Raw genomic sequence first — 24,479 nt, 5'->3', positions numbered from 1 at the left:
TTCACTCATCATGGACTGCGCAATGTACAGACAATGCTCCACTCAGATATATGTTTGAATATTTTGCTTGATGGTGTCCTGGTCTCATCAACTGAAACTATTGATGGCATGAGTGACACCCTAACACCCCTAATATATGTAAGCCATGAAGGAAACGTAGTTGGTTAGCTGTGCCAGGTAACACCTTGACTCCTCAGATGATGAACAATGATACATATACAACCAAGCTGTGTGCTTGACTGTATTATACACAGCTAGGCCTTGGCATGAACAAATACACATGTTATGACTATACTGTGTTTGTAGCAGAATTTTAGAGAGGTCATGTCAATCCCTAAAGCTAAAATGCCCCACATCTGCACATCTAATGAGCTAATGAAATCTACTACATCTATTGAATGTCTTCAAATGTCTAGTTACCAACTTCAACTCCACGCAAATAGAAGAAAATACTAATCTCTATCTATTTTGTTCCATTCTATGTCCCCATTTACTTTGACACAAACAGCGTGGCTGTATATACCTCACTTCCACCAATAACAATGTTCTCTATTTCTCAACAGGTCGATAAACCACAGCACCTGAACAGAGGATGGAAACCGAACAGAGTTCCTCTCCACCCCAGGATGAAACCCTCAGTGGTAACAGCACTCCTGAAGAGGTGGGCGTTGATGGGGGTCCTGGCCCATTTAGTCCGTCTGGGGAGACAGCAACAGTGAGGCTCACTGTTCCCAAAACAACACCTCCCACCACAGCTATAACAACACAGCCAACCACTGCACCTACAGCCTGTGCACCTAGCACAGTTAGTACCATCCTGTGCACCCCAATCCTGGATTCAGTCACTGAGGAACCATGACCCAGTGGGAGGGTGCAGTCTGGGCAAGGGCATAGGGCTGTGGGGGTAGGCATAGTGGGAGGGTAACTATCGGGCCCGCAGAGTGAGCCCAGTGGGGCCTCGGACACCCAGGCTGCCATCACCAAGTCCTAGGAGTCTACCAGGACTCCTAAATTGTCATGGGCCAGGTGCTGATCGAAATCCGATAAATTAAGGAGCTGCAGAGGGACACATACCAGGAGGTTGCTAGCATACACAGGTGGCTGGTATAAACACCAACATGTCCTTCGTGATTTGGATGCTGCGGGATATCAACACCACCCTCAGCAAGGTTTTTCCACCTGCAACTACCCATTCCTGTGGTCAAAGGATATCCAGGCTGTCAACATCTGCCGCCGCCACAGGAAGGGAGTCCCTGTCAGAGGACAACACACCTGCAGGCATCCATGTCTCAGCAGCTGCTAATCTCCTCTGGCAAAATGAGGGGACATCCACCCAAAAATCTAAGAGGTGGGGGTGGCAAGACACCCACCACTGACAGGAAGAAACCTTGCCCTAATGTCCTTTTGTGTGTGCTACACATTCACTTTGTGGACTATTCCTGCCCACTTTTCCCTATCTGATGGGATGAGTATGTTTGACTTTGGATTCCAGACAATTTGGACTCTACTACAGTGGTTTCATCCACCATGCCTGAAGATATCACTTCATTAAAAACACACGCCACCAAATCATTGTCTCCTGTTGTAATTCTCACATATAACAATGTGAATATACTACCATGGGAACTTTGCAATGTCAAAACTAGGGACTTCTCTATGAATGGATAAATTGTATATAAACAATCTCCAACTCAGGATCACTACCCTGTCACAACAACACATACATACAAGTGACTGGTCTGATAACATCTTTATTCCACTGTTCAAATCATAGACTGACATGATGTCAGAAACATAGCAAATAAGACATGGCTCAGTTATTCTGTGTCCGTGATCATATAATCAGTCACAAACATACACAACATGGAAGGAGGGGATATATCTGAGAATATCCTACACAATAGGCAACAATAAATTCGGTATATATTATCAGCTGGAGCCATATTGCCAACCTCACAAAAGGAATCCAACATGAAATAAACAGACACATGTCAGTACAATAGTTTCTGACCACAGGTCATTTCAATCCAGTGTTGCTTGCATTTGGTGGAAGGTCACAAACAAGTATCAGTGGTGTGCCAGAAGAACTTTGGCCTACAATAAGGAGATACGTCAACAGCTACATACAGTTCCTACACAATAAGGTTTCCGTGCAGGTCACAGCACTGAATCGGCCATGACCCACATACTTGACGATGCACTACAAATCCTAGATCAAAACGGAGCATGCCTACTCATCTTGCTACACCTGTCCTCAGCCTTTGATACTGTCAAACACGATAACCTAATTTACCTTCTGAAACACAGAATGGGATTAGCCGGTTCAGTTCTAAGCTGGTTTACTTCGTTCCTCCAAGATAGATCACAACGATTCAAGGTCAATCACTCCCTGTCCAAACCCGTCCCAGTCACTTTAGGAGTCCCACAAGGATCTGCATTATCTCCAACACTGTTCAGTCTTTTCATGGAACCCCTCACTGAAACTCTCTACTCGTCTAACGTGCAATATCACATGTTCGCTGACGACACACAACTATATCTCAAGATCCACCCCCTTGAAGACATCAAATCGCTCAACACCACTCTCGAGAAAACTCAAACATGGCTGGCAGAAAATCATCTAAAACTGAATGCCCTTAAAACCGAATTCCTCCTCATCGCTCCCCCCTCCCAAGTACCCATATTGCATGACTGGATCAAACACCTTACCGCACTCAATTGTCAACCTCTCATCGTTGATTCAGCAAAATCGTTGGGAATATCACTGGACAGACACCTCAATTTGCAAAAACACATCAGCAACACAACAAAGGGGGCAAACTTTCAGATAAATACTTTGAGAAAATTGAAACCTTTCCTGCCGGAAAAGAACTTCAAACTGGCAGTACAAGCTCTAGTCACCCCAAGAGTGGATTACGGAAGTGTTGCTCTCTGTGGTCTACCCAGAGCTGCAATGGCCCCTCTGAGAGCCTCAATCAACACCGCAGCAAGACTTATCACTGGCTCCAAAAGAAGTTGCCATATATCCCCTGACCTAAAATCCCTTAATTGGCTACCCTTTGAAGCCAGAATTCCTCTGAAAATAGCTTGTATGACTCATAAAGCCATTCATCACAATACACCCAGCTATCTGGCACAGAAACTGGTGCCCTCTTGTGGAGTCAGATCCTCAAGAAGTTCTATCAACCTTCTACTGAAACCGCAAAGATTCAACAAGAAGAAAACATACAACCAAACCTTTTCAGGGATGGCGCCCAGAATTTGGAACGCTCTACCCTCAGAAACCAGACTTAACCCCTCTACTGCATCTTTCAAAAAAGAAGTGAGGGCGCTTCTCATGGCTAAACTCACTTGAACAGGGACTACTGTTGTTCTGCGACCCAATGTATCCTCTACTCTGAACTTTACCATGTCCTCTGCCCAGCCAGGGACCCTAGATATTTATCTATATTTTGCTTGAATCTCATTGAATATTTTTGTTATGTATCATATACCGTGTGTCAACAATAGAATGATTATACTAGCACTGTCTATCTGTGATCTCTATGCTATTTACCTTGTGTCTGTGTAACTAAGACTCTACCCTGTAAAGCACTCTGATACCCGCAAAGGTCTGGTTCGCGCTGTATAAAACTCTCAAAATAAAAAAAAAATGAAAAAAAAAACAGAGGAATTAGCCAATGTGTAGGGAGACTAGCATGAATTGGGCCCAACACAAAATTGTGTTGGATCACGTGATGGCACACATATTGCATTAGGACCAACACATAACAAGGAACAAGTCCAATTGAAGCCAGGTAACTTCCATCCTATCGCTGTGCAAGCTGTCATGGTAGTGGCATCGAACACCCAAACTCTGTGACAGACATTCCAAGGACCACTCCATGTCCACTTTGTACCTCTGAACATCATCATATACCTGCTAATGTCACAACTCTGAAATGTCCAAATGAAGATGCTATGATGAAGGTACCTGAAACAAACCAACACACAGAGATCAGCTAAGAAACCAAACATATGGCTAACATCATATTGTCAACTGCTAGAGAACACAGTCTAAAACAACATTTACAGCTGAACAAAGCTACACTTACAATAAAAATACTTTTCCCAATAATTCCCAGACCCATATATTCCTAGTATATAGCATTAACATCCACACCACAACATCACTACAAGAGTTACAATAATAGTCAGTCAGTCCGTCAATCAGTCAAGAAAGCTTTATTCGATTGTAGACAAACAATCATAAAAGCACAGTAGCAACATTTCATATACATTAACATTCATATTAAAACATTATTAAACTCAACAAGCGTTCCTGTAATTAAAGAATGAAGAACATTTAAGAGAAAAACAATTGTTCTCTTAGGTACAAAACTTTTTTTTTTAAGTTGCCATCCTAAAAACAGTGTGCACATTGTCTAATTGTTGTAATGCCAAGAGGGCAGGACGACATTGACGAAGCCCAAAGCATTTTAACATGGGGACTATACTCATTATCCTAGCATTAGAATAAAATTTGCAAAAAAGAATAACATGGATCGTAGTTTGCTTGGAGATTTTATCACAGGGGCACGGCTGTAGGTCTTGGGACCAGTCATTCGATTTGGGCAAGGTGACTAATCTATGAAAAATTCCCAAGCGAAATCGAGTTAAAAGGAACCTGTAGTATTCACTCAGGACCAAGGTGAGGTAGGGTTGAATATTAAAAGTAATTAAAATCAACTGGTTGTGGAGGACAGAAGGTTTTGCAATTTCAGATGATAGTCTGGCGGTGTATAATAGAGACAAGCCCTTTGCTTTTAGTTCCTTCCTGGTTAATTCCCTGATGATGCTGGGATTAATGAAGTACTCTGGGTGATTAAGATCTTGTAAAAACTTTCGAACATAGCTTATCCATGGGATCCTCAGGGCCCCATCCAGTTTCAAAACATCCAAAATGATGTCTCTGTTTAATTTTGTCTCTTCCTTTGTCCAGAGTCTTTGCCTAACTGCACAGGCTCGAGTTATATTAAATCTGACATAAAGGAGAGTCCCAACTCTGCGTGGCAAATACTCGCAGAAGTGCAGTTCGGGACAGATAAAATGTATTTAAAAAAAGAGTTTTCAACTCTTTGAATGGGAAGCAAGTCAACTGGCCCCCAAACCCCGGTCCCATAGATTGCCGGTGAGACACATTTTGCTTTGTATATTTTGATAAGCTCTTCAGGTGGTCTTTTGCCTAGTTTTATTGCAAAGGCTCTAAGGGCAGATGTAGAGAGCAATAGTGCCAATTTTTTCGCGCACACCTCCTGTGACCAGGAGTAATTATGGGCAAAAAGAATGACCAAATAGGAAAATTTCTTAGTGACCCCAATCTTTTGTCCTGACACAAACATCTCTTTAGGTTTTTTGATGCCAGAACCGCAACGCATAATAAAAGTCTTAGAGGAATTAACTCTTAGGCCTATCTCTTTCATAAATTTGGTAAAGCCATCCAGTACCCTCTGAAGTACTACTTGGGTACGGGACATCAGTACCGCGTCATCAGCATATAAAAGGGCTGGGATAGGTCGTCCCGCCACATGGGGGAAGTCATGATTGTCATTTAAAAGAGCCCCCCCCAAACCATTTATGTACAGATTAAAAAGGAACGGAGCAAAGACGCAACCTTGTCTGACTCCACTTCTGATCGGGAAGGCGGCCGAGCGTTCATCCTGCAGGCCACATCGCACACGTGCATTGGCGTCACTATAAAAATGTTTAAGAAAGTAAATAATCTGTGAATCAACCCCCATCACCTTTAAAATTGACCAAAGTTTGTTATGTATCATGCAATCAATTGCAGCTGTTAGGTCAACGAAAGCTAAAAATAAATTCCCCACCTTGGCCCTAGTGTATTTACCAACTAAAAGAGACAGGTTCAAACCCTGCTCGACGGTTCCTACACCGGCTCGGAAGCCATATTGCAAGTCCGACAGAACAGAGTTCTCCTCCGCCCACACCTGGAGGCGTTCCAGAACGATTCTGCCTGCTACTTTGGTTGTGGCATCTAGTAATGAAATGGGCCTATAGCATGTCGGATCCTGTTTATCCCCCTTTTTAAAGATGGGGACAATAGTTGATTCCACCCAAGTAGATGGAAAGACGGCATTGCAGCTAGAATTTAGGGCTTGAGTTAAAAGGGGTCCCCACAAGGTGGTAGTTGATTTAAACAGAACTATTGGTACCCCATTGGGACAAGGTGCCTTGCCACCCTTACTGACAGACAAGGCCCGCTCTTCTTCATCCAAGGTAAACGATAATGTGTTAACTTGGAGGAGGAGATTCAAATTGCAAGCATCCTGGGCGGGAGAGTCCATCATAGCAGGGTTCTCCTCGCCCTGATATACTTCAGTGAAGTGCTTAATCCATTGCTCCTCAGTTATTGCTATTTCAAGTAAAGGGCTATCCTCTCTAGATAAGAAAGGGGCCCTAATAACTTTCCAAAAAGCTGCACTGTCATTAAGCACTGACGCTGAAGGTAATACGTCCCACATCTTCTTCTTAATAATGGCTTTCCTGTCCCTAATTGCTAGTTTGTTTGCATCTCTGGCCACCTTTACCTCAAACGTATTTCTTGGAGTTTTATGTAATTCCTTTTATAAGTGGGAGTAAGCTTGAGTGCATCTAGAGTCAAACCATCCTTTATGGGGACCCTTGGTGCTGCTGCGTTTGGTAAGAGACTCTCTAACAGCGTTGGAGATAACCTGAAATGAAGCTAATATATCTTCTGGGTTGGCTATATTACTCAGGCATGTCTCTATCGCTGGTTTGCTTTTGCCCACCACTGATTTGACCAGTGCATCTTGATCCACCATAGTCCAACACAGGGAAAACCCATTAGTGCTCTTTATAGCGAGATTACCTAGCAAATAATTATTATTTTTCGATCTTAAAGTTATGTTGGACGATAATGAAAACTCCAGACAAAGAGGGAAGTGATCGCTGAGGGGATCATCAGACACATAAAAAGAATGGAGAGTATGTGCGTGGCTATTGGAAACTAGAACAAAATCAATAGTAGAGCAAAGGCCCCTACCATTAAATGTGCAGGGCATAGGAACAGAGGTTGGGCACATTTCATTAGCAAATCCCAGGTTGAGGGAGAAAATAAGCTTGTTAAATTGTTCCCCCAAAACTGAGTATCGAAAATGGGACACACATGCCCCTTCATCGTTTAGCGCTTCACATAATTTGTCTCCGGCATTCGAACATAAAGTACAGTTAAAATCACCAGCCATAATCATCATTAAATCTTTACTTCTGCCTACATTTTTCAGCATTTTTAGCATGTTATAAATCACAACTCTCGCTTTATCCGAAGGGATATAATTATAAAAGTAATAACTACAAAACAATGCGTCAGTCATCATATCTCACACCATACTTGCACTCGGAAGAAGTTGTTTTGGATAAAAGCTTGACACATGTCAGCTCCTTCCTCTTCACCACTATCATCATCATCATCATCATCATTTGGCATTTCAGGCTCCTTACCCGGTGTCTCTTCATGGTCTGCATCCTCTGCAAGGAACGTTCCGTCGCGGGGCAATGTTGTGGAGCATTTAGCAGGCCACAGTGATCTAACACACCTTCCCAGGTGAGTAGAGGAGGGCTCCCCCAGTCTTGTCCAGGCATCTGACTCCACTGGCCGCCGAGTTCTTCTATGGGCCTCATTGAAGTGGACTTCCCTGACGTAGCAGTATTTCTCAGCGATGCCAACAACCATGGACGGTTGGGATATGCTGAGTCTCCTAGATGGAAGACAGACAGAAGTGCAACAATGAGTTACACACTTTCAGGTCATAATACCTGATATCACCCACACAAAGTTAGGACAGACCACACTTACCTACAAGCTAGGCCCTCACCGGTAGTAGTTGTGAAATCAGCTGGTGTAAGGTGCTGTTCTGCAGTATGAAGGAATCATGGGCAGATCCTGAGAACCGGCCACAGACATTTGAGATGTACAAATCTGCCAAGCAGACAACTTGCCCATTGATAGAATTATAGTGATTCCTGTTGCAGTACACTTGTTCCCTTGTATGCAGTGGTACTAAGGCAATATGTGTGTCATCAATGGATTCAATCACATGTGAGATGTGACCAAAAGCATAGAAATCTCCCTTCACAGTGGCTAAATCCTGATGTCTGGGGAAATGGGTGTAGCTGTCCACATGTTTCAAAAGTGCTGCTAGTACCTCCTGGAGTACCTGACTGAACATAGGTTGTGAAAATCCCCCTGAAATAGCGACAGTGAATTGAAAAGAGCATGTGGCCAGAAAATGCAATCCGGACATGAGATTCACAAGTGGTGGGAGTGATGTAGGAAAAGTGATGTGAGGTATGAGGTCCGGCTCCAACTGATGACATAAGTCCAGTATTGTTTGGCGATTCAAACAAAACATCTGGATCACATGTCGCTCTTCCACGGTCTGAATGTCTGTAAATGGTCGGTACATTGGAGCTTGGCATCTTCTACTTCTCCCATGGTACGTATGTGAGGAGCAACACAAAAATGTATTTTGGACACAGTGTGCAGAGTAGCACTTGTGAAGAGTAAGCAAAAGTCGTGTCTGAACATTAATGCTTCATGAAGTATTACACATTTCCCATCATGAGACAGAGGTTCTCGTCCTCGGACCCTCCCCCACCACGTGGGACAGCTCCTGGTGGCCCTGTGACCTTGGAAACACACCCACCCCGACGGACAACACCCGAAACCTTGCATCATTCTAGACTCCTCCCTCACCATGACCCGCGAGATCAACACCGTCGCCTCCACCTGCTTGAACTCCCTCTACATCCTCCGCAAGACCATCATGTGGATCTCCCCCGAATGCAGAAAGACCGTCACCCACACACTCATAACCAGCAGACTGGACTACGGTAACGCCCACTACATCTAAATCAACAAAACCCTGCTACACAAGCTCCAAACCATACATAACACCACAGCCAGACTCGTCCTCGGAACCCCACAACACGAGCACATGACCCAGCTCCTACAAGACCTCCCACTGGCTCCCCATCGAGAAGAGAGTAACCTTCAAGCTACTCACCCATGCCTACAAATCCCTCCACAACATCAGACCCAAATACCTCAACGAAAGAGTCTCCTTCCACGTACCCAAAAGGAACCTCTGCTCCGCCGACCTCGCCCTGGCAGAGACCCCACGCATCCACAGAACCAGAGCAGGCAGAAGAGCCTTCTCCTACATCGCAGCAAAGACCTGGAACGAGCTCCCAGTCAACATCAGACACTCCCTCACTCTACACACCTTCAGGAAGAGCCCCAAGACCTGGCTCTTCGACTGATCCAGAGCTGCACCCCCCACAGCCTTGAGACCCACATGGGTGAGTAGCGCGCTTTATAAACTCCTGATTGATTGACAAATCTTGAACATCCACCAGTCATTCCCAAGGTGGCCTTCACAGGTCTGTAACAGAAATATGCACATCATCAATTCAGAAATGTATATTTACACTATAGTGAGGGTAGCATAACATTTCATGTGAAATACCCCCAACCGCATTGTACAGTGTGCCACGCACATTTTGCCTATGTGTACAGTACTGCACTACACAGATGGCGATTTGTACAGAACATGACATGGAAACAGAGCATTCCAAATGCAAACATATTTGCCCTCTGTAGTGGTGGTAACACACTTAACTGTCACCAATACAGTTTTCCCAACCACTAACATATCGGATGCCTGACCTGAAAGAGGTGTGGTGCAGTGGCCAGAACGGCTGACTCCAGAGCGTGGGGTTTAAGGTTTGATCCCTGGCACTGGCAGCAGATCAGCTCAGAATCAGGTGACTCTGGGCAATAGCTCACTTAATTTTCCCGACGGCCCGCAGTGCCTTGAAACCCTTAAGGGGGTGATATGTTCGCGCTTTATAAATAGGAATTAATATTACCTCACTAATAGAACATGTCAAAAATACGTGCCAACTGCACCGTTTGAATGCACGGCGGACACAGCTATAGGCTAATGTTGGGTATAGTGGCAGTTGCGGTCCAATGGCTGTGTGCGCCAATGCTGATGACCGCGCATGTGACGTACATGTACACGGCAGTTGGAAAAATAATTTCATTAGCCTTCTTATTCTGGTGATATCAACACCTCCTCCATTTTAGCTGCTGTTTGCCAGTTCTGGGAGCAATCATGGCATGCACCGCAGGGGAGAGGGCCCGTCCGTTCACTCCAGAAGAGCTGGATACCCAGATGGATGAGTTCTTTCCCTTTATGCTCAGCTCTGTGGCTCACAAGAGGAGCAGGTAATTATGTCAAATATGCATTTGACTATATTTAATTGCTTCCTTTCCATTTCCATACGCTACAATGTGCCTCTGAGTGTCAGAGTGTAAGCATTATGTTGATCCCATATGTTGTGTGGCCCCAACATAGGACACACATGTAATGGATTATTGGGCCCTGTACTTTATTGTGAGAAGGCCACCATTGGAATGTGTGATAAGGGTGATTTCTACTTGTGTTAAATACATATATCTATGCAGGACCCAAGTTCGTAGTAGCGGCAATTAGTTCTCAAATGACATCATGGTATATGTGCATAGTTATATATATGCTGCACAACATGAGCCGTGTCTGTGTACTGTTATAAATATTTGAGGAGGATGTTAGCCAAGGGTATCATTCCAAAGATCACTCAGCCCAAATCAGGCTTTGTAAAACAGTTGTCTGGGAGGTAGCTATACCTCACGGACTCCTTCAGAGAGCCATACAACCATATGTTCACATATGAGATGGGCAGAAGTTCCACTTTAATGTATTGAATTGTTGGAAATGTGATATATGTGGAATGAGTAGCCTTAGCCTGCAGAGAGAAAGGCCTGACATTGAAATGTGGGCAGTCTGGGCCAGAGTTACTGGGGAAGAAGAACTGATGCACAGACTAATGTCCCTGTAGACCTACTGATCAATGGATTTTCCCAGAAAGAGTTATCTGTCCCACTAGTAGCCCTGATAACTGTTACATGGATATTATTAGGCATGGTGACTCCCTGACTTGATACTTCTTTCCATTGACCCACAGTGTCAATGTGTGTCGCTCACTAATGACTGTCCCTTCACTCACACAGGTCTCTTGATACCTTTCTAATAGTGTTGCTTCCATTGTACAGGCCTAAAGCGCATCTGGGACATGAACATTGTAAATATTGGGTTCCTCTTAATTAGATTTAGAAATGTGAATCATCTGCTTTGCTATAATATTCCCTATCACTCTACACACACATGGTATGTTGATTGTCATGCCTGTCAGAGTGACACATATGGTAAAAAGTGTGTCCTGTCAGAAAAATAGGAGGAGGAGATTTGTTTGCGACGCTGAGCTTGAAGAGGAACATGGCGGCGGCAGGCTGACGCCCGTCGTAGGAGTCCCGAGGCCGGCAGATAGGCACAGCAAGCAAATGAACACTATACGGTGAGGAGTTTCTCCCACATTTTAGGTGAGCAGATATCGGTTATCTCCTACATTACCAACTATCGGATAACCTGCTTTTATTCTTTTTTTTCCGTTGGTCGAGGCACTGGAGTGAAGATCTGATCCATCGCGCTCGGGGGCACTAGGACCCAGCAAAGACACGAAACTGACACGGACCCGGATGTTCCTCGTCGACGCTGAGGCAGCGGAGGCAGTGGTGTTGGCGGGGAGAGACGAGAGGCTGCATGAAGCAGTACAGGGGGTGAAGAAGATTTCAGCTCTACAGCAGACCGGAGGAAGCAGGAGGACGCTTTGGTGTAGGGCGCGAGCTGCTCTGTTATCAGTTCAATTCCGTGGTCCGGTATGCCGTATCTCCTTTCCTTCCTGCCAAACAGGGATAACTTGGGTAAGGAGCTTCCAGAGAAGGAAAGGTGGTGCGTATGACTACATGGATCTGATTTCTGCGGAAATTAACTTAGATACTCCCTGTGGTGTGGCGAGCGAGGTTGAGGGAGTAGAGAAGTTAGGAGGAGTTGAGTTGTATTTGAGGAGGAAAGATTCTAGTGACTCCCATCTTGTACATAGACCTTCATTAAGATCGCCAGTAAGAGCTAGAAATAGATATCAACTGAGGTCTCAGCGGGAGCTTATGTCAAACGGGGTGCTAGATTCCGGCATTAAGGAGGGTCCAACTCCGCTTACTCCACTTAAGAAGAAGAGAAAGCAAGGTGACATTAAGAAAACGAAAGCCCATAGGGGTCCACAACCTCAGAAGAATACACCATCACTTAAGACCTTTTTCAAAATTATGCAACAGGCGAAGGCTGGAGATGAGGGGGCTGCACCAATACAGGGAAGTAGTAGTATGGGTAGTTCCCCCTTAGAGCTGATAAACCGATATGCGCCTTTAGAGAATATGTTAGTTCCGGAGGCTTAAAACTTCTGCATTGTCAGAGTCGATTCAAGAAAATACAAAGGTGATTAACACTTTAAAAATGCAGAACCGGTCTCTCATGATGGACATGGAACGGCTAGAGACGCAAGCGCGCAGGAATAATCTCAGAATTTTGAAGATTCCGGAAGGTGAAGAGCGCGGGGACATTAAGGATTTTGTTTGTAAACTTTTGAGGGAGGGGGTCCTGAAAGACCGTCCTGATATTGTTTTGGAGAGTGAAATTCAAAGGGTGCACAGGGACCCGTTTAGACTACATTCAGACAGGAAAGCTCCGAGAAAGATTCTGGTGAATTTTCAAACTTACAGTGTGAAAGAATTAATTTTAGGCAGATGCCTATCCAGCACTAGTCTCCTCCACAATGCACATCCATATCAAATTAGATCCGATATTGGGGGGAAAACTGCGCAGAGGCAGTGGGAGTTAGGCTCTAGAATGCCAGAACTAAGATCCTTGGGTGTACAAGTCCAGATGAAATTTCCTGCCCTTCTAAAGGTGATGTGGAGGAACAAAATGTATAATTTTAGCCAGCCAGAGGATGTAGACATCTTCCTATCTAAGATAAAGGAAGAAGGAGGCAAGGGGAATTGAAATAAGAGAGTAGAGTGAAATAAAAAAATAAAAAAATAAAAAAAGGGGCTTCTGAAGGAGAGAGGTATGTGGGACAAAGAGGAGGGAAAGAGGAAAAAAAAAAAAGGGGAAGGGAAGGAAAAATAAAAAAAGTGTGTCCTGTGATGGCAGTACAAACCATACAAACATATTTACAATTACTAGGATATTCCAATAAGCGGTCCACATGTGCACACATCCCCCAGAGAGGGAGCTCTCAGTGACACAAATACCAGCCCTTACATTGTGACTTCAGTCTGAGGATGTTGTGTATACTATGATACTTGCATCTGTAGACCATATACATTAATGCAATGGGCATCCCAGTAAAGGTGTCTGGACAGCCATGCACAGGTAGTTTACCCTTCAGAAGGTCCAAATGATGTGCTGTGTATCATGGTACCTCACAGCCCTGCCCTACATAATTTTAGTGGGCTGTCTCAGTCAGTGTAGGTCATGGCCAGGGTTCAGTTAAGTCATCAGATGACCACAAAAGTGTGTATCCATGCTTTATTTGTGCTTAGCATGTGACATGAACACATGTATTATGTTTAGTATTGATGGATGTTTGTGCTAGATGTCAACGAAATGTGTATCAAGCTGACAGTTATCCTCAAACTTTCAGTTTCAATCTGTTTCTATAACTATTACATCCTTACAGGTCAATGCCGATCAGCAGAAGGCCATTTGGAAAGCCATCGCCTAGAAGGTGCGGACCCGGCGGGGTCTTCATGCGTGTAGCGTCCACTGCAGAAAGACGTGGGAGGACCTGTGGCTCTGAACCCAGAAGATCACGAGGGTCCAGTTGGGTAACTCCCGCCAACCATGGAAGGGGCGTGAGCCGGACCCTGACCCTCCTGATGGTCCGCATACTGGCGGTGGTCTAGCCGGAGCTTGATGGGAAGTTGAGTGTCCAACAGCAGCTACATGGGGTGAGTCCTGGCCAGAGTCATACATGTTAAATTGCCAACTTTGAGTGTTACAGACAGGCATTCCACCAATCATGTTAGTGGTGACTCATGTGCCACACACAGGATGAGTCATTGTTAGTGTAAGTGTGGTAGTAGGTGCATGCTGCTGTGCTGTGCCTATTGTCTTCCTGACCTAGAAGATAGCAGAGTTTTTTCCACATACCCTTTTCTCCTTTTAAGCAGACACCTGGCTGAGTGAAATGAGTAATCATCTCATGCTCTTATTAAATCTGTGTGACAATTGTACCACACAGGCAACTTGTCTTGCTTGTATGAGGAGTGTTGTACTCTCAGTACTGTCTCCTGTGTGATAGCCCTATTGCATGTGTCATGACATGAGTTCACAGTGTATGCATTGACTGTACAATAGTTCCCATTGGCAAGTACCGGTTACACAGTGAAATGAGAGTGCAAACATCACTGATGCCATCAGTATTAGTGCCTACATGTTGGCCACTGTGCATTTACCAGTTGATGATTCATCTGCAATAGTGTTTCAAAACACTCACTCACTGACTGGTGCTGTGCATGAGAGGGTGAGATGTAGAACTGGAGGGATCATGACATTATGTACACTGATCCTTATAAGCAGCGGTCGCCCCCGCCAGCACTTTAAAAGTGTAAAAATAAAGCGATAATAAAACAGGTTTAACACCTGGTTTTTTATCGTTTTATTGTGCTTGGGGTGGGGCGTCCACTGGATGGGGTGTGGTGGGCTCTACCTACACTGCGCATGTGGTTTTTGTCCAGTGGTCTCTGGCCGGTCAAAAACCACATGCACAGTGACCCCTCTCAAACCCCAGCTGCATTGCTGGGGCTGGAGAGAGCAGGCACAGACTCCTAGTCTGTTCCAGGGCACACATCATCGCCGCTCTGGCCAATACTGAAGCTGCTCTCTTGTGAGAGCAGCTTCAGGATTGGCCGCAGGGGGGGCTGGGAGCCATGCCTGCCTGCAGCAGCGGAGATGAGTGGAAGAGCAGAGGACGCAAAGCAGGTAAGTTTTATTTTTTATATTCTTGTCTTCGTTGTCCCCCCACGCCACTTTTGTAATTTTTTTAAATCTCCGTTGTCCCCCGTTCACCCCTTCCTCACCTCTTTTTCCCAATACGAGCCGCTCCTGCTTGTAAGGCAATCTGAGTATGCAATACCAAAGAGTGGTGCGATGTGCCTGCCCATTTTGACTCTAGTGATCCCACATCTTCATGTCATAGATGTTCAGGGACACCCAAAACCTTAAAATGTGTATTGGCTTCTGAATATACAATCTATGAGCAGGATTGGGATGTTCATATGGCTATATGTAGCCTTGTGCTGTGTGAAATCTGAGTATCTATCTCCCACATGTTTGGACCTCAATGTTTTCAAGGAACTTTATCTGCTTAGTGTGATACATAGCTAAACAACAAGTGTACAGTTTTAATTTGACTATTCAGGTTGTAGACATATGATGTAATTTGGAGTCCAAAGTGTCATCAGTGTGCAATGAGCCTTTGCAAGTGATATGATGTCTGCCTCAACAGTCATTGATGGCACATTCATGTTCAACTTGACCTTCATGACATCATGATGTGTTATGACTAATAGTTAGATTTGTTTTACTCTAGGCCTTGTGTAAGCATTGTGTGAATAGCACACTTGGATCCAACCTATTTGCTCACATCTTTTTACAATGGTATACTACAATTGCCAAAGTATGCAAGGTGATCAACTATTCGAGTATGGAAATAAGGATGGAGTCTAGACAATTTCATCAATGTTTTTGGGCTTGTCTGAGGTTATGACATGAGTGGATCCAACTGTTTGCAGGCTATGCAGCATGCATGCATGTGCTCATGCTAAATTTAAAGCCTGTAGAGTGAACTATGAAGCTGGTGTGTTATGTGGACTTCCTCAATGTTTTCTGTTGATTTGTGATGGTCAGGTGTGGAAACACAGTTGTAATGAACCCATGTTACACGTCATTTCATATACATCCAGGGCAAGCGGAGGAGAAGGGGCCAGCGTTGGTAGGAAAACAGCTGGTCACAGTGGTTCTGGACATGGGACGTCAGATACGGAGGAATCCGGTGACCAGAAGGGTGTGAGGAGTGCATTGGAGGACAGCAGCTCAAGCTCGTCATCATGTGAGTCATCTTACGGTAGACACTCCCGAAGGTTGGCGGACCCAACAAGATCATTACCACACCCCCAGTTCCATCGCCACCCTCCCTGTTGTCCCCCTACAAGTTGGCCATTCCCACTTCCCTAAGAAGGGAGTGATCTCCTTCACTCCAGGCACCTCAGCTCATGCTCCTGCCCCTGTTAGCCGTACTGCCCTGAGTGAGGAGGCTATTGACCTCCTGAGGAGCATCTATGTGGATCAGAATACAGTCCAGAATGCCATCCAGGGTCAATACAACCAACTGACCCAGATGGTTGCCTACCTGGAAGGCATTCCACTGCAATGGCCGTCCTACAGAAATCTTTTCAGGCTCTGGCCTTCTACCTCACGGAAGCCCGCCACCCATCCCAACCTTCCACCCCACCTCCAGTCCCTTCCCCATCCAAATTCCCTATCCCCATTCCTATCCCAATCACACGCACACCTGAGCATGCACACAGTTCATCAGAAACAAGCACCACACACAAACACAAAATATCCAAAAAACTTAAACACATGCACGCAGCAGACACTCACCCCCTAACTACCCCTTGACCCCTAGCATACCCCCAGGCACCACGACAACAGACACAGAGCCCTCCACAGCCACACTCATAAGCGCAGATGACCCAGCAACATACACAGAGCCCTCCACAGCCACACTCAGGATCTGCCTCAGTTGCGGACCCAATGCAGCTAGGTTAAGTCAGGTTTACCCACTGACAGATTTAAACCTGACTTCTTTCTTAAACTTCAGGATTTCCTTCTTCCACCCTGTTTAGAACTGGGCAATCTTTCTCTTTTTTCTGCTGCAGTACCTGGTCCTTGGAAACATGCCAAAGTAAACCCCCTTTTAAAGAAGCAATCTCTGGATGCCTCTAAGCCCAAACATTTTCGCCCAATCTCGCTCTTGCCTTTTCTTGCTAAGGTAGCAGAGAGACATGTCAATGCTTTTCTTACTGAGTTTCTGTAAGAGAACCAGATTATGGACATTTAACAAAATGTCTTCCGACCATCGCATAGTACGGAGTCCGCACTTCTGGCGGTCACAGAGCAACTCCGTAGCACTTTGGATGAAGGCAGATATGCAGGCCTGATTTTGCTTGATTTAAGCGCCTCATTCGATACGGTGTCCCACAAGATCCTGCTTCAACGACTACAGGACATCAACATTGATGGTTCTGCATTGGCCTAGTTTGACTCGTTTCTATCTCAGCTATCTTTTCAGGTCATTTCCCCTCCCTAAGGCTTCTACTCTGCGTCACAGTGTTCCCCAGGTCTCTTAGCTGAGCCCCACTCTGTTATATATTTACATTCAACCCCTGGATCAGGTCATCAAAACCTTGAGGTTTACGCTAGCGTCGTATGCCAGCTTGTGCTTTCCTTTTCTGATAATCATTTTTCTCAGACCTGGCCAATTTTCAGAAGGGAATATCCGCCATCTCAGAGTGGACAAATACGTTTATGTTTAAACGCAAGCAAAACAGAAATCCTCCTCTTAGGAAATGATACTCATTCTTGGCGCAACTACCTGTGGCATCCTTCTGTAGGGCTCCCTCTCACTCCTAAGACCGCCAATAAAAACCTAGGAGTCTGGGTGGATGGTACCTTATCTGTGGAAGGACATACCAAATCGGTATCAGACATGTGTTTTGGACTCTTGAGAGGGCTTAAACCTATTCTGGGTTTCTTCGCCCCTGACATTCGTCAAACTATCACTCAGGCAGTTATCCTTTCCCAGTCAATCAATCAGTTACCAGAAGACTCCAGCTGGCACAAAATGCAGCGGCCAAGTTGCTGTTCTCCCTTCCAAAATTTTGCTCTGCTTCTGGTCTTCTCCGCAAAATGCATTGGCCCCTGGTGGATAGGCGTGTACTTTTCAAGACCTTGTGTATTAACCATAAGATCTTGCACTCCCAGTGGGCTCCTATCTAGGCCAATTTAGTATTTCTATACCGACCATTATGTCCTTTGCATTCAGCCAATTTGAAACTGGCCACTATCCCACATGTCAAGAGAGTAAAAGCGGGATGCCGAACCTTCCACGTTAAAGCCCAGCTCTTTGGAATGTGCTTCCTCTCCTTAGCAGGCTCCTTCAGAACAATTTGCAGTTCAGAAAAACATTGAAGACCTGGCTTTTCTCTGCTTAGGCACCCTACTTTTAGTATGGTCTTCGCAATTTTTCTGCAATCTGTTTTACATTGGACTATTGCTTGGAAGCCCCGTTGCTATGGCAGCTATGTGCTTTGCTCTTTGACATAACAACACTCATACCCACAGGCAACACAGCAACACCCACAGAGCCCTCCATAGCCATGCTCATACCTACAGATGACACAGCAACACACACAGAGCCCTCCACAATAATGAGCACATCCACAGAACACACAGGCACAAAACACAAATGCTCACAGTCACCCACACAACGTACACACAGTGCCGACAGCAGGCCCTGTTCACAATTCTACTCCTTCTTCTTCCCAACCCGGACTCCATCCCGAACATCCTACCCATTTCCCCCATTGAAGATGTCTTATTTGCCCTTTCCCTTTCCCCAGTGAAACTTGATACCCCCCAAAGTTCCAAAATCTTCTTAAACACCCAAAACCCATCCCTTCCACTTAACACTCCACCCCTGAAAAACAGCATCCAACCCCACTGAACCCAGGCCAACATACAAGCCCCTCTCAAGAACAAACCCAATCCTTCCACTTCCCATTCCACCCTGAAAACAAGCATTGGCACAGTCAATAGGTCTCGCTTTTGGGACCTTGTAAGAAAGTATAAGACTTCACGTTTACATTTACAAGTTCCCAAAGGCGAGACCTATTGGCTATGGCAATGCTTGTTTCATTTGTTTGGAGCGGTAGGAGGGAAGGGGTTAATTATCAGGGGCGTTTTGCTAGTGCTTTATACCTGGGCTGCGAGGAGCTTCTTGTGAGCAGGAATGCGAAATATATTTGTCGTCTGTTGGAAGGTCTTATATAGTGCCCTTGGGGGAAGCTGTAAAGAATGAAAGTAATCCGTGTTACCCTCCCCAGGAACATGGCCAGCATAAACCTACGTCATTTATTTTTTTGTTTGTTTTATTTTATGATTGAACTTTTTGCAAACTCAATCTAAAATGATCTACAAACATTCGGACCGGCAGATGCTCGGTACACGCAAGTAAAAATATTGGGTAAGAGGAAATGAGAAGACTGTCTGAATGAACGTGACGAGAGAACGGCCTAAAAGAAAAAAGTTAACATCGAGGTGACATGGTTCGTGCACCCAGTTTGACAGAAGGCAGTGACACCATTCACTCGAGCAGACAGGAGATTCCCACACTTACCAGGACAACTGGATACCTCGAGGAAAGCCATCTGCAACAGTGCTGATGAGCAGGGAAGACGTCATCTTGGAAACAAATTTTAAGAAAAACAAGGGTACCCCAATACATGAACCTGGGCAGAAATATGCGGTAAAAAAACAATGGTTCGGGTGTGGTCAAAAGGTCCAATAATAAAGTGATCCTAAGGAGAGCACTTATGGTTAGAGAGTTGAAGATTAATTATTTTAAAGGAGCAAAAAAATTAATAATGTACATAGGGACATAAGTCAGCTCATGTGAAACATTTATTTCCACAATAGAATTCAGGTGCTCACACAATAAGTGAAAGAGGCGTGACGTGCAGAGTGATGGTGAAGTGTAAAATAACGCCATCGCATTAACAACAATAGTGTAAAACTCCTCAAGCAACTTTATAGAATAGGAAGAGTTTTGTTGTAAAGGGTCAACGGCGTTTCGATCTCAACTGTTCGAGATCATCATCAGGACATATAACGGGTGAGCAAGCTGAATCTAAAATGAGGAAAAACGGGCAAATAAATAAGCTATAGTTTGATCCCTACATGTAGTATAATTAATACAATCAGAGGCTCCTTTTTATAAACAATATAATGACGCATATAAATATATATTACTCCTGAATTATTCTGTATATCATGTAACTAGCCATGCCTAGTGGTCAAGATAGGTGTGGAAATACATGAATTAAGGCAAATACAGAAGCGAAAGACATGATTTAAAGGCAATTCGGAAGTGAAAGTCCACTATGTAAATTATAAGTGGTGGAAGTATTTAAACGGTGGAAAAGAGAAGTTAAATAGTAGCGATTCAGAAGCAAAAGACCAGTAATGGTGAAAATACTGCACGTGAATACGCAAGCATAGTTGGGAGTACAAGGAATAATTTGCGCTAGTAGGAAGGTAGAGTTGAGAGCGCAGATGAAGCTGGGTAGCAACCCGCTAAATGAGAGAAGGGGGGAGAGGGAGAACACTCAGAGTAGACTTACTGATGCAATTATTCGTAGCGCATGGAAGAGCAATTGAGGGCTTCAGAAAACAGCTGAGGGTAGACGAGTTCACCCAGATTAATTTGCTGAAGGTACGAGCGTGAGAATATCACGTGCTGTAAAGGAGTTAGAGCAGTAATTAGAAACTGGTGTGCATCCGTGAAGGGCGCTTGCAAGGAAGTTGGTGAAAGAAAACACTTACTGTGTAAACTTGAAAGGCAGGGTCAGCTGTATAAGTTGCGCTTAAGGATTTGCTGCCAATAAGTTTCTGTTAAGGGCAAAAGGAGGGTGGGGGGGTCTGGAACTCCAAGGTAAGGATTAAATGATGGTATAAGTGTATGCGCAGTCATAGTACTTACAGTTAAAGCCAATCCCAGTTCATATTTGGAAAGTCTTGGGAGAGGAGCTCAGCGCGTCATGCTGCTTGGGCTGTTCATGTCTAGTGAGAGAGGGAGACAGAGTGAGCCAGGAAGTAATTAAGGCCTGTGTCAGCTGTGAAACCAGCAGCAGGGCGGAGCTAATTAGCATGCACCTGCGAGCGGTTGTGTTCAAGGGAGCATGCTGAAGGGAAATGGCTATCAGGTCCTTCAGAACTATGCCACTCGATTGTTGTTTGGTATTCCAAAATATTTCTCTGCTAAGTTGGGCTTCAATGGCATGGGCATGTGTCTATTTACCTGTGTGTATCTTACAACTACTTTATCTAGATGTGTGCCACATGCTGTTAGTGCTGTGTTTGCTTTCATGAGTTGCAATACATTTTCCCTAAACATGCATGGCCCTTGGTTATGCTATTGGTTGTCCCTGATATACTTCAATTCCCAGGTCCAGTGCACAAAGAGTTTGTCAGGCATGAGCAAATGTACTATGCCCCAGGACCCCAGCCTTTCAGGGTTCCCTGTGATGAGACATTGCTATCCTGCTGAGAGTGTTTCCATTGCGCCCTTAGAATGCTTCTTGCACTGATTCCATGTAATCGCATTGACTGACAACGCCTTTTCATGTGGGTCCAATACATAGTTGTAGCAGAGAAGGTGTGTTTCACTTTAATAGCACATCATATTTGATATAAAAAAAAGGACCAGGTATGTGTGCAATGTGAGTGTGTCACATTCACTATAGCATCTTGGTTAGAGTTGCAGTGACAGGGCCTCATGGTAGTTGTAGTCACTTCAATCTCACTTTACCAACACTTGAGAAATGGTAAGCTGTGTGATGTGTGAAGATCAGTTGTAACATGGCAGACAAATGAGAAAGGGCAACAGATATGTGTGACAGACATTAATAGGTGTGATATTGATGAGGAGGTGCTGTTGTGGAGCACATAATATAGCACACATCACTATCACTGAATATAATTTGCAAACACATGTCCGTTTGTGTACAGTGTGCCTGTGCAGTTCCAATGTCTTAGGAGGGCATCCTATAAATGTATGTCTGGTTATTCTTATGAAACAATCCCAGACATTGTACCTGTAAATGGGTAAATTATTGAGGGACCCCAACTTCCTTTCCTGATCCATGGCGGGCATCGTTTTGCTGAGGAGTCTATGGAAACTGGTAGTTGTATGACTTACAGCTGATTTAGTCCGTGACAGTTTAGTAGTAGTGAAGTTAGGAATCCTAACTTTATTACTACTAAATGCCTTCTGTGAATACCAAAGTAGTAAGTTTAGAATTTTATCTCAGATTAGTTCTGTGAATCGGCCCCTACATTCTGTCCTTACACCCTCAACGGATTGTTAATATGTGGAAATGACCTGGTCTTCGATACATCTTGTTTGTATAAACATCCAAATGCCAATAAAAATATATTTAAAAAAATTAAAAAGGAAATTGACCTAAATCCACCAGTAAACTGTTGAAATTCAGTACTAAAAGGAAGGTGATCTTGCCCAGGTTGATGTTGACTTGCAAGGTGGCAAAAGCCAACAATGAGCTGTGTATAATCTGAATATAGGTAAAACCTAGCCCATGCTAGTAAATGAGTCAAGCAAAGAATCATGGGTAGAGGCTGAAAAGTAAAGGCACGATGTTGATCTCACCAGAACTCTGCAGGTAAAAGGCTGAGTGGAGCCTTTGCCCCTGCTCCCACTTCTACCTCTCCAGTGGCATTCTTCCGCAGCATGACACATGACAATATGTGTTGCCACTTCTTTTAATGTCACTTACAATGATGTCTCTTCCTCTGACTTATTTCCAGAGACAAAATCAACGAATGTAAAGGGGCAACCTAAGGGATGGAATACTTAATTTCCTTACTGTAAGGTGAAGAGTAGCTAGTGACAAAATACCTCTGGATAATTTCTCCTTGCCTCACACGATTCTTCCTAAAAAGGTGGCATGCTTCACCAATGGGTACCTCCTCGCTACGACCATCATGTTGTTGTGTTGCAAGCAGTGAAAGAGACTAATTACTTAGTTATATTTTGATAGATAAGTGGTGTGTTCAGCTCAATTAAGCTTAATGTGTACTTTTTTGTTGAGGTTATTGAGGGAACAGATAGAGATATTAAAAATGCATAGGGTGTGGTTAACGCTAATTTTTTAATTTTTTTTCAAATCCCCAAGTTGCACATTTAAAAACAATAACCGAGGAGCTATGCGTAATGCAGACCCCTCGTGTAGAGTTAATCGGTTTCAGTGCACTGTGAAGCATTATAGGATAGAGGCCTTCTTCAGGATTAATCTCTATCTTATCCAAAACCTAAGCCTTCTAATTAGGATCAAGTCAGAACAGTAAAAGGGAGAAGAGGGAACAGTACACCTAAATTATTATTGGTGTGTTGACTGATCGATTGAAACACTGTGAAAGAAAATACATGATAAAATTGTCAGAATTGCTGCAGGTAAATTGGTCTAGGTGTACCTGCTAGAGTTTTCTTGTATATCTGAGCCATTGAAAATATATGTTGCATTATACCTCATTTTAAAGAACATATTTAGTGATCAGTCATGCTAAAAACCTTTCAACTACACATAGTGCGGCCCTCATGTCACTGCTTAGTAAAATTCGTCCCATCTCTATCAATGAATTAATCAATCAGGGGTGAGAGACTACTCACCTGTGAGGGTCTCAAGGTACTGGGGGCGGGGTTGGAGCTGCTGGTCTTTCTGGGTGTGGAGGATCATTCGAAGAGCCAGGTCTTGAGGTCCTTCTTGAATTGGGTCAGTGACGCGGATTGCCTGAGATGGAGGGGCAGAGTGGTCCAGGTCTTGGAGGCGAGGTAAGAGAAGGAACTACCTCCGGTTCTGGTCTTCTGGATCCTGGGGACGGAAGCTTGGGCGCAATGGGTGGAATTACGTTGTCTGGCGGGTATTTGGAATGCGAAGCGATGGTTCAGGTATGCTGGTCCTATGTTGTGGAGAGCTTTGTAGGCATGTGAGAGGAGCGTGAAGGTGATTCTCTTGTTGACCGGGAGCCAGTGGTGTTGTCAGAGGTGTTGCGTGATATGGCTGTTGTGGGGGACGTCAAGGACCAGTCTGGCAGCGGCATTTTGAATGTTCTGTAGTTTCGTAAGTTGTTTCTGGGTGACGCCGGCGTAAAGTGCGTTGCTGTAGTCGAGTCTGCTGGTGTTCAGTGCATGGGTGACGGTCTTTCTGGATTCTGTGGGGATTCATCTGAAAGTCTTTCAAAGCAGGCAGAGTGTGTAGAAGCAGGCTGAGGAAACTGAGTTGATTTGGCAGTTTATTGAGAGCAATGAGTACGGTATGATGAGAAGTTTGCGTGTGTGGTCTGTAGAAGTGAAGTAGGGTACCAGAACGGCTGGTCACCAGGTGTTGTCCCAGCCTGAAGGGGTGGGCCCCAGATGAGCACTCTGTCTTGTCAGAGTTGAGCTTGAGGCAGCTCTCTTTCATCCACGTGGCGACGGCCATCATTCCACTGTGGAAGTTGGTTCTGCCAGTTGTGGGTTCTTTGGTAAGGGCGAGGATCAGCTGGGTGTCGTTGGCATAGGAGACGATGTTGAGTCTGTGGTGCTGATGATGT

Source organism: Triturus cristatus, chromosome 7 (assembly GCF_964204655.1).
Source record: "Triturus cristatus chromosome 7, aTriCri1.1, whole genome shotgun sequence".
Taxonomy (NCBI): Eukaryota; Metazoa; Chordata; class Amphibia; order Caudata; family Salamandridae; genus Triturus; species Triturus cristatus.
This window is presented reverse-complemented; position numbering follows the sequence as displayed.